We start from the raw sequence: 12,672 nt of genomic DNA, 5'->3' as shown, positions 1-12,672 counted from the left end.
TCAATTAAGGTTTCCTAATGGACATTAATAAAATAAGAAATAGTAATTTTGACTAGAGTTGTCACACCTACTAAGTGTACTTGTTGTCGAGTCTGTCATTAGCTACGAGTGGAGATCGTAGCAATGAATGACGCACGCTGATTAACTATACGTCACTGTCCTTTTGTATTTCTTGTCTCTTGCACGATTGCACATCGTGGGAATTGCATGTGCAGCGCCTGGTGTACGTTGATTGGTTGCATACCCCTCCTATTTATACTATATGTACTTGCACTAGTTGTCATTGTTGTGTGCGTGTGGATGGAGCCCACGCAGTAGCTCTGGAAACAACTGAGTGTTGTGTTGATTAAGTTTGATAATGGTCTTCTGCGCGTATGGCTTGTAAGGCCTTACGTATGATCTGAGATCATACCTCTTAAAAGTTTTATTTTATGAATCTAAAATTTAGGCAGTTTAAGCATTTGTAATTTCTATTATTTAAATATGACTAAGCCAAACCTTTTAAAATACAAATTACTTCATTTATTTTATTATAGAAGTTGTACTTTAAGTTGTCTATATATAAACAACTCAACCGACCCAAGTATTTATTATAAAATAATAATTGCAAAAATCCAAAAACCAATATATTTTATGGAATATTCTTCAAATACTCTAGAAAAAGTAACAATATAAAAAATAGATTTGTTGATCCGATAAAGATCAGAAGTAATCGTCTCCATGTGACTTGACCGTCCGCATGCCCGTTTTGTGCTCAAATGGCATGATTTTTACTTTAAGTTATGATGCATACACGTTAGAATGAAATAAAGCTTAAATGTTAAATAATATCATACAGAAGCTGAAATGTTAAATAACTAGTAAATGTTTCCGTGCGGTGGCATCAAAACATAACGTAACTTGAATTTGTATCGACTGATGAAAAAGTATGTATTGGACTCGACTTGTTTCTGAACAAAATTTATGTCAAAACGCAGACCAACTGAAAACATATATAAAAATAAGCACGAGAACGTGATATAGTTGACCCGACTTATGTGCGAAAGAAATTTACGTCGAAACGTAAACCAACTTAAATCTATACCATTACGTACCAAAAAAATAAGCTCATAAGAAAATAATGTTTTTTTTTTTAAGTTAAAGAGTGGTAAGACGCGTTGCGGCGGCGATGAAATGTAAAATAACTCAAATTTATACAATCTATCGTAAACGTATTATATTTGACCCGATTCATTTCCACAAATTTTTTTACGTCGCAACGTAAAATCAACTTGAATTTGTACCGACACGTAAATAAAGATAAGCACGTAAAACTCGATTACAAACTTTGTAGAAAATTAAGGGGTTGTAAGTGGCGGTGCTGAAAGTTGAGTGATAAAGATTAAAAAAAAACACAAAAAGACAAAAATAAAATACCGTTGAGGGCTTTGCTCGACACGTGGCGATTGTGGTCTCCACAAGCTTATGGTGAAAAATGAGGGGTGTAGTGTGGCGTGGCTTAGTATGGCGTGGTCAGTCATGTGATTTTTTTTAATTAAAGTAGCCAACCTAAGAGGGCTATATTGAACCAAAGCTAGCCAGCCAAGTCACCATGTCCCCCCTTACGGCCAGGCTGAATACCCACGTCTAACGGGTAACGCCATGCCCAACTATCACCCGGAGTGGGGCAGCCGTCGTTGAAGGGTTTCCCATGCCCAACCAACGCCTCCACTCCTCGCAGTCTTAGTTGAAGTTTGTTATTGTATTTATTTATACGGTTTTGTTTAAGTTTGTTATTGTATTTATACGGTTTTGTATTGTTTATTTTAATAAAATATCATTTCACAAAAAAAAAAAAAAAAAAAAACTAACGTGTGAATGTAGTGTTTTAAAATCGGACTGCTCTGTTTGTCTACTGGCCAAATGTTAATCATTTAAAATTTTAAAATACAAAATACACATAATGTCATTAAAGTTTAGTTATTAATCATCATTTACACAAATAATTTTATAAATATGTTAAAATATAGAATACACAATAATGTCATTAAAGTTTAGTTATTAATCATCATTTACATATAATAATCTTATAGATATGAAATAAGTTAAAATTGTAAGACTAGGTAGATACCCTTCAACAACTATCTAATATTCAATAAAAACATGAAAACACGAAGTATATCAATCGTTAATAGCTAGTTTTGTATGTAAAACATATTTGTAGGAAGAGTTAGAATCGGACTAGATCTACAGACCCATTAAAAGTTACATGTTATGGGAATCGCCGATGATCATGATCAATTAAAAAAAGGGTTATAATGTAACTCTAATGTAAAATCGGTCTCTATCTTGTTGCGGTTATTTGTTGCATTGGTTCATATTTGGGCATCCACTAGACCAAACGGAGTATTCCAAGAGTAACTCGAGTCCACCACCAATTCTAGGGAAAATCCGGTAACCAACCCGCCCGTAGGCACGACGGTGAAATTACCGATAAAACCGGTTTGGCTTAAGGATCGAACCCAGGTTTCCTTGGGTATCCTATCATTGTCCACCAGTGTCTCACTCTACACCAAGTGAGAGTTGAACATACATCTCTCAAGAGAAATACAAGCCCTCCACCACTTGATCTAGAGATCAGTGGCTTATTTTATGTATATATGTAAGACCCAAATTAAATTAACATAAATTTAATAAAAGTTTTTGCATTTATATATTCATGATGCAAATACAAGACCATACACCTTGTACATTAATTTAAAACTTCATAGTATTCAAAAGCATTACTACATGATAATGATGTTTGGTTTCATAAACGACTAAATAAAATGCGGAAACTTGATCTTTGTTTGTGTTCGGTTCATCACTGTTAGGGATAGAATTTCATGGCATATGGATCACGGATCCTCAAGTGTGGCCTGGATCACGGATCCTCAGTTTAGTTTGAATTAAAGATCCTCAGAAGATGCTGCAAGGATAAGGATCCAGGATCCTCATTATTATCCTAAACTAACAATTGTTTCCATCATTTTTGAACTTGTTTTGCAGGTGTATTCGAATAAGACTTGGTCCAACCGATATTCTAGGGGAATATGCTTGATAATTCTGCACGTGCAAGGACTCTATGACCGTTATGGTGATCGTGGGGAGCTTGCACCATTTGCGGATAGTTAGTTAGTCTAGATAATTTCTAATTTTAAAGTGGATACAAGCTTGATTTAGAAATATATAGCAACACACATAGACAACACTCGAACTCTCTGCAACTTATTGGCGATTATTCACATTTGCACACAAGCAATCTTTGTACAAGTTTGTTATCATCCCAAGTTGTAAACTTTGTTTGTTTAATATAGTTGGTGATCGGTAGTTTCCATCACCCGAGGTTTTTTATGCCGGAGATCATTCATTGATCAAGGGCTTTTTCCTCGTATAAATCCTTGTGTTGATCATTCATTTCATTCAATTATTGTTCACACATTTGTTCAATTAACCAAGCATCTAACCTCACAAAAATCAGACTTGGTTACATTATCCTTGTGTGATTTTTGACCAAAACATTCACTATGCTTGATCATCATCCGTGACTTCATAACAACCACCTAGATTCCAAAAATCATTAAGAACGTTAGTTGTATGGAGTTTATAACGTATCTAATAAGCTCGAATTGCCATAGCAAACAAAACAACAAAATTGTGTTCTCTGTTTTAAACAGCAGACTCCCGTCGTAGCTTACGGCAGGCTGTCGTAGCTTACGACACATGGGAGCTGCAATATTTCCAGCATTGCCCTTGTGCAGTAAAAATTCCATAACTTCTCAAATTCTCATCCGTCTTACTTCAAACTTGTTTCTAAATAATCGTAAAACGTTTTCCTACGTAATTAACCCAAAATTTTTATCCCGGATTCATAACTTTTATGATTTGCGCCACCGTTACCCAGTTCATGCACATAATTATTTGAGCTGTTTCACCTACTTAAGCATTTAGCCTATATTGCTCACATCTTTTGGTAAGGATTAAATCCTTAGGACTTTACCCATTGTTCGGGCTTACTAAACTTACGTTTTACGCTCCCGTTACCCGGTTTGCGTTTGCACTTGTTTGACTCGTTTGGCTAACCTTTAGCCAAACTTAAGTGTTACCTTAATTTACCCCGAGGAATTCACATCCTTTATATATTCGACCCATTTCTCGGTTTCGCCATATTTTAATCCGCATTCCCGTTACCCAGTTTACGCTCATTTAACCTGTTTGATTCGTTCGTGTGGAATCCATCACCTATGACCGACCAAACTCATTATTCTTTTATTCGACCCGTTCGGTTCGTTTGTGAGAAATTCATCACTTATGAACAAAACAAATTATTTCCTTTTTATTTATCTATTCGGTTCATTCCTATGAAATCCATCACTTATGAATTAACCGAACTTCATGAGTATTACTTCCTCATTCAATATTCACCAATGACAAATAAAGCTAACAAAATACTACGAAGCATAAAGTCACGTACCTTAAAGCTTTCCTTTTAAACGCGTGTCCGCCCGGCTTGACCACTTGATGCTTCACCCAAATTGCCTACATAGTTCAATCCGTTTTATCATTTAGAACTAATAGTACAATATATGACACACAACTTGTCAAAATCTCAATTACATAATTCTTTCATATTTTTCAACAATTCATGTTCATTTAGGCATTACATCAAACACCTTGTGGGCATGAATTTTACACTAGTTCTATCAAGTCTATAATTCAACTATTAGCCATGTATTTACAACTTATAACATCAAAATTGTTGGAATGTTCAATTAGCACCTAAAACTCAATGTGTCAAACATCCAATACACCATTTTCATCATCAAAATTTATGTGTTTTACCTCCTTATCCAAAACCTACTTATCTAAGTATGGTAATTCATTCAAACACCCATATCATAGCAATATATTCACAAATTTTTACTTAGGGTTTGTTCCTAAGCAAGTATACATCTCTTATCTTACCTTGATTTCTGAAATTCATACATGAATTAAAATCCATGTAATCTACCTGCATTCATAATATCACCAAACTAAGATTTTTGACATACCTTGTGATCCCTAGTTTAGGTGATCATTTATATGCATTCATGCACTAATTTTAGGCTCGAATTGCCCTTGAATTTGGAGATCTAGATCAGTGAGGGGTTTGCCCTGTTTTCTTCTTCTCTGATCGACCCACACACATGTGTGTGTGTGTGTTGTGTTTTGTTTTTCTTTTAATTTTAATAAACTAGTTTTCCCCCTTTGTTCCAATTTAGTCCCTCATGTTTGGTTTTAGTTATAAAGGATTACAACTCATTATTCTATTAACCATTTACATGAAACTAACTTGGTTAATTATTCCTAGTTATCACACTTGGAATAATTATCAAATACATAATTGTACAAGTGTGTGTGTGTGTGTGTGTATATATATATATATATATATATATATATAACTCTTGTATTTTTGGGGTGTTACAAGTCCACCCCCTTAAAGAGGTTTCGTTCTCGAAACTTGAATACGTACCGAATAAAGAAGGGTATAGTCTCATCATCTTTTCTTCGGACTCCCAAGTAGTGTCCGATCCTTTCCGGTGCTCCCATTTGATCTTCACTTTGTCAATTTCTTTGTTCCTTAATCCTTTTATCTTTCGGTCAAGAATTTCAATAGGCTTAGCTACATAATTGAGTTTATCGTCCACTTCTGTGTCGTCAAAGGGAACGTAGGCCGTCTCATCGGCCAAACATTTTCGGAGATTTGAAACGTGGAACGTGTTGTGTATTTCGCTCAGTTCTTCCAGTAGTTCCAGTCGGTAAGCCACTTTGCCCACCCGATTGATAATCTTAAAAGGCCCAATAAACCGCGGGCTCAACTTTCCTCTCTTTCTAAATCGGATGATCCCCTTCCACGAAGATACCTTCAACAATACTCTATCCCCTATTTGAATTCAATAGGCCTTCGTCTTTTATCCGCACAGGACTTTTGTCGATCTTGGGCCGCTTTCAAATGAGCCCGGACCGAGTCAATCTTTTCGTTTGTGGCACTAACCACATCTTTGTGGGAGAGTTCACGAGGGCCCACTTCGACCCAACATACCAGGGTTCGACATTTTCGACCATAGAGCATTTCATACGGGGCTTTACCATTACTTGAATGGTAACTATTGTTGTATGAAAATTCGACTAACGTTAGATAAGCATCCCAACTACCGCCAAAATCTATTATACATGCCCGGAGTATCTTCTAACATCTGAATCGTTCGTTCACTTTGCCCGTCCGTTTGCGGGTGATAAGTCATACTAATCATTAACTTTGTACCCATCTGCTCTTGAAATTCGCGCCAAAACTTTGAAGTGAACCGGGTATCTCTATTGGACACAATCAATACCGGAACTACATCGCACGCTATAATCTCGTTCATATACACCTCCGATGTCTTTTCGAAAGTATAAGTTTCGCGGATGTGAATAAAATGAGCACTTTTCGTCAACCTATCCACAACTACCCATATGACGTCAAATCCCCGAGCCGTCCTCGGTAACTTGGTTAATAGATCCATAGTGATATGTTCCCATTTCTAAACCAGTATGTCTAGTGGTTGGAGCTTGCCATAAGGCTTTTGATGCTCTGCTTTGACTTGTGAACAAGTCGTACACTTCTCCACATATTTAGCCACATCTCTTTTCATTCCTAACCACTAATAATTATGTTTCAAATCTCGATACATTTTGGTTGCTCCCAGGTGAACCGAATAACGTGACTTATGAGCCTCGATGAGTAGGAGATCCTTAACACCGCATGTGTTTGGGACCCAAATCCTACTAAACCGGGATTTCAACCCGTTGTTGTCTTCCACGATATCTTTCACTAAACCCTTCACATGTTCTTTTCTCCAGTTTTCTTCTTTTACTGCTTCGATTTGGGCTTCTCGAACTTGTTCAAATAAACCCAAAGTTACCACCAATTGCACTGATCGCACTCGGATAGGAGCGTAATCCCCCTTTCGGCTAAGGGCATTCACCACTACGTTAGCCTTTCTCGGGTGATAATGGATTTCACAATCATAATACTTCACCGTTCTAACCAACGTCTTTGTCTCATATTCAACTCCTTTTGATCAAAGAAATACTTTTCGGCTTTTATGATCGGTGAAAATAATGCATTTCACCCCGTACAAATAAAGCCTCCAGATCTTTAAGGCAAATACCGTCGCCGCCAACTCAAGATCATGAGTCAGGTACTTAGTTTCATGTAATTTCAATTGTCTCGAGGTGTAAGCAATCACTTTGCCCCTTTGCATAAGTACGCATCCGAGACCGAGATGGGATGCATCAGAATACACGACCATGTCTTTAGTGCCATTCGTTAAAGTTAATATCGGGCCACAAGTCAACTTTTCCTTTAGACATCGAAAGGCTTTTTCATGCTCATCCTTCCAAATGAATTTTTCATCCTTACGGGTTAACTTAGTCAATGGAGACGCAATTTTGGAGAATTCTTGAATGAATCTCCTATAATAACCTGCAAGTCCTAAGAAGCTTCTAATCTCCGAGGGATTTCTCGGAGGACTCCATTTCGACACCACCTCAATTTTGGACGGATCTACTAATATTCCATCGATACTTATGATGTGCTCGAGGAATTGCACTTCTAGCAGCCAAAAGGCGCACTTCGAGAATTTAGCGTAATTTTTTTCTCGTCTAAGGGTTTCTAACACTTCTTGCAAATGACGAGTGTGATCCGCCTCATTTTTCGAGTATACGAGAATGTCATCGATGAACACTATCACTGACTTGTCCAACATTGGCTTGCAAACCCGATTCATGAGATCCATAAATGTCGCGGGTGCATTTGTTAGTCTGAAGTACATCACGAGGAATTCATAATGCCCGTATCGTGTGCGGAAAGCTGTTTTGGGTATATCTTCCTCCTTCACCCTCAATTGATGGTAACCCAACCTCTAGTCTATTTTTGAGAACCAACTTGCACCTTATAGTTGGCCGAATAGGTCGTCGATTCTCGGAAGTGTGTATTGATTCTTTATTATAAGTTTGTTTAACTCTCGGTAATCAATACACATGCGTATACTTTTGTCTTTTTTCTTCACGAACAATGCCGGCGCTCCCCAGGGGGAGACACTTGGTCGGATAAACCCTTTGTCAAGCAAGTCTTGCAATTGGGACAATAATTCTTGAAGTTCCAATGGTGCTAACCTATATGGTGCCTTGGCCACCGATTTCGCACCCGGGACTAGTTCAATCCCAAACTCCACCTCGCGCTCAGGTGGTATCCCTGGTAAGTCTTCCGGAAACACGTCTTCAAATTCTCGTACGACGGGTACGTATTCAATCTTTGGCGACTCTTTTTCCGAATCACGTATGTAGGTCAAATAAGCCTTACACCCATGTTGAATGAGCTTACGGGCTTCCATCATTAAGCATACTATGGGGTTGCAACTCTTTTCCTCATAAATAATGACATGCCTTCCGCTCGGAATGTTAGTTGTATCTCCTTACGGAAGCATCTCACTTTAGCGTGGTAGCGAGACAACCAATCTATCCCGACCACCACTTGGAATTCCCCCATTGACATGGGTATCAAATCAACCAAGTAATCTTCGCCATCAACATTTAATTTGCAATCTCGACACATATCACAAACAATAAAACTTTTATTATTATCTACTTCTACTTTCATAGGCATAGGTAATTTCGTTAATGTAAATGAAGGATGTTAAATAAATCTATGTTAAACAAAAGATTTATTTGCACCCATATCAAATAAAATACATGCGGGAATATAATTTACGGTAAATGTATCTGAAACCACATCGGGTTCAATTTTAGCCTCAGCCGCGGTTATGTGGAAAGATCTCGCCTACATCTTCGGGGCTTCATTCTTCATATCAGTTGCATCATTCTTTCCTACCAACTCCGGGCACTCGGATTTCTTATGACCCGATTGGTAACATTTAAAGCATACTAAAACCTTGGAAGGGCAATTTGAGGGCGGATGTCTCGTCTTCCCACACATGACATACGGTTTGTTCTTGTAGAAACATGCACCCCGATGTGAGCGTCCGCAAACCTTGCAACTTGGTGATCCTCTTTTCACATTCCCTTTCTTTGGAGATTCGTTCACCTTTTGTTTGTAGGGCTTGGATTTATATCCAACACCCTCCATTCGCCTCTCACAACTTATTTCTTCAATTCTTTCTCGCGCTCCCGAGCGGCATTAATGATCTTAGTAAGGGTGACATAATTTGAAGGAGTTCTAAACACCCTGAATTCCGCGCTGAGCATGTTATGGTAGTAGTAAACTTTTTGCTCTTCGGTTTGTACCAGTTCACCATAAAACTTGAGCAGATCCATGAAGGTTCCTGTGATCTTGCCTATTGTTTCACCTCGGTGCCTTAGTTGCATGAACTCCTCCTTAATTTTATTTATCACCGCCTTAGGACTGTGATGTTTAAGGAAGGGTACCTTAAATTCCTCCTAAGACATATTTCGGGTAGCCTCAACTCCTTTCTCGTTTCTAAGATTGTCCCACCAATCTTTAGCTTGCCCCCTTAACTGTCCAGTTCCATAGGCCACGAGGTCAGTGGGATCACGGTGAGTTCGTTCAAATACACCTTCTATATCACTTATCAACATTTGGCATGCGATCGGATCAACCTCCCCATTATAGATCGGAGGTTTGCATGCCAAAATTTGTTGTAAGGACACGCCTTCCCTTCTTTAGCCTTATCTCGATCTTGAATGAGGCTTTCTTTCATCTCAATCATCTTTTCTTCCATCATTGTGAACATTGTCGTTTGCAACATTTCCATAAATCCAGGTAAGGTTGCTTCCAATTCCCTTCCGACTTCCTCTGAAATCTTTTCACGTATCGCCTCATTAATGAGGGGTACCGTGTCATCATCGTTTCCTCCAGACATTTCCTCAGCTGAAATGTCCATAAAAATTGTTAAACAATTTGTATAACTATTCCCACATTATTACTTGTGAGTCCATTTTCATCATCTAGTATTACATGTGATGTAATGTTATTTTTTGATTAGACCAAGTACATATATGACTTGTCTTAATCATTTATAATGGGTGCATTTTCTGGGTTCGAGTTATAAATATGCTCCTTGCATGCACTTTCACTCTTTTCTTCCTATTATACATCATTGTATTTTGTTCTTTAACTGTTTCTTACTAGATGTCTTGATCAAGCCATAAACCGAACACATTGATTTTTAACCTTAGGCTCTGATTACCAACTTGTAAGACCCAAACTAAATTTACATAAATTTTATAAAAGTTTTTGCATTTATATATTCGTGATGCAAATACAAGACCATACACCTTGTATGTTAATTCAAAACTTAATAAGTATTCAAAAGCATTACTACATGTTAACGATGTTTGGTTTCATAAATGACTAAACAAAAATGCGGATACTTGATCTTTGTTTGTGTTTGGTTCATCACTATGCTTGATTATCATCCGTGGCTTCATAACAACCACCTAGATTTCAAAAATCATTAAGGACGTAGTTGTATGGAGTTTAAAACGTATCTAATAAGCCCGAATTGCCATAGCAACTAAAACAACAAAATTGTCAAACAAACCCACCGTAAGTTACGACACTCTGCATTATAGTGATACAAGCGTAAATTTAGATTGTTAAGCCTAAATCTATGTTAGTGCATGCATCTGTCGACTTCGTCTTGTATCGAGTCTTAGTCTTAGAATGTTAGATCAGGGCACATTGTACAGGAATATAGAGTAGTAGTGGTGATCTCTCAAGATAGTAGATTTCACATATATGGACATGTCACTATGTGGGAAATCAGGATAAGTTGATTTCATATATATGGACATGTCACTATGTGGGAAATCAGGATAAGTTGATTTCACATATATGGACATGTCACTATGTGGGAAATCAGGATAAGTTGATTTCACATATATGGACATGTCACTATGTGGGAAATCAGGATAAGTTGATTTCACATATATGGTCATGTCACTATGTGGGAAATCACATTGTCTGATTTCGCTTTTATGGTCTGATGTCACTATGAGCGAAATCTAGGCAGCTATATATAGCCCATGAACGAAATCACTTGTAATACTTCTTGATTTCCATACCGAGGTGCTGCCGGTGTGAGATTTGACTGTACAAGCTGTTATATCAATCAAAAGCGTGATTTAAGTGAATATCTAGCTGTTTCTACGTCGGTTACTTGTTTTCCGCACCTGTAACTGATCAAGACTCCTCTGATAGACTTGTTCGGGTCAGAATACGATCCTACAAGTGGTATCAGAGCTTCAGAAGGGGGAGTTCTGCAGAGATTAGCTGAATTTCATCTAAATTTCTTACTTCTACACCTTCTTTCATCAACAGAACGAGATTTGGCGGTCAAAACTTGCTCAATTTTTCACAGACTGTAGGAAATTGATCATAGATAAACCCCTGAAAGTTTCACACCTAAAATCGAACTATTAATGGACCAAAATGCCCCCCGAGTTGATTTCGCTCGAAAGGACAATCCCTGATTTCGCTCCAGAGTAAACCCTAATTTCGCTCCAATGTACACCCATAACCCCTGATTTCGCTCCAGTGTACACCCATAACCCTAATTTCGCTCCAGTGTACACCCATAACCCCTGATTTCGCTCCAGTGTATACCCATAACCTCTGATTTCGCTCCAAGGTCCACCCATAACCCTAATTTCGCTCCAAGGACCACCCATAACCCTAATTTCGCTCCAAGGACCACCCATAACTCTGATTTCGCTCCAAGGACCACCCATAACTCCTGATTTCGCTCCAAGGTCCACCCATAACTCCATATTTCGCTCCAAAGTGCCTGTGTTTGAACAACGTGCATTGAAAATGGATACTGAGTTCTACAACGCTTTTGCTACAACTCTGACTAGTCCATCTGACATTGCTAAAACCATGACCATGGAGAATGAAACCGGAACAATGCAAAAACCCCCGAAACTTATGGGAATTGAAGATTATCATGGATGGAAGAAACGGTTCGAGAATTGGGTTCAGGCGAATCATTTAAAGGCTTAGGAAAGTATTGAAACTCAGTATGAGAGGCCACAAAATTCAGTGGGAGTTGGTAAAATCATTTCAGAGTTCACTGAGCAAGAAAGAGAGAGTTATAAAGCAGAAAAAATGATGATCAATCTGTTACAACAAGCTGTTAAAGAGGATATATTTGTGTTCCTTCAACATGATGAAAGTGCTTATTCTATCTGGGAAGCTTTTAAAAAGAAATTTGAATGTAGTACTGAAATGTTACAAAGTAAAACAGCTTTGTTGAAAAAAGGAGTTTGAATTATTTACGTGCATGCCTGGTGAAACAACAAAGACTCTTATTGAGAGATATTGTCATCTTGTACGTACTATGTCACAGTTGAAGATTACAAAAACTCCAGCAGAATGGGTTGAAAAGCTTGCTGACGCGTTACCACAAAAGGAATGGGGTACATATCTGATGATACTGAAGAATTCTGGACAGTTTAGCAGGTTATCAATTGCACAGTTTATTGAGAAGCTGGAGGCACAGGATCTTGAGCAGCAGAAAATTGCAAGAATGAACAGTTCAAGCCATCAGCAAGATATCAAACAGTACTATAAAGGAAATGTTCAAACAGTTG

General features: G+C 37.9%; 1 long non-coding RNA gene across 1 annotated transcript; it reads right to left on the bottom strand.

The window, feature by feature from the left end:
- Positions 1-3,422: 3,422 nt before the first annotated feature.
- Positions 3,423-5,201, bottom strand: LOC110906744. The gene is made up of 3 exons (XR_002573880.2): positions 5,070-5,201; positions 4,493-4,557; positions 3,423-3,581 (listed from the first exon to the last, which is right to left on the bottom strand). It is a non-coding gene; the product is annotated as an uncharacterized LOC110906744 (long non-coding RNA).
- Positions 5,202-12,672: the final 7,471 nt, after the last annotated feature.

This window comes from Helianthus annuus, chromosome 2 (genome assembly GCF_002127325.2).
Source record: "Helianthus annuus cultivar XRQ/B chromosome 2, HanXRQr2.0-SUNRISE, whole genome shotgun sequence".
Lineage (NCBI taxonomy): Eukaryota > Viridiplantae > Streptophyta > Magnoliopsida > Asterales > Asteraceae > Helianthus > Helianthus annuus.
Note: the sequence above shows the minus strand (reverse complement) of the source record. Positions and strands in the feature narration are given on the sequence as shown.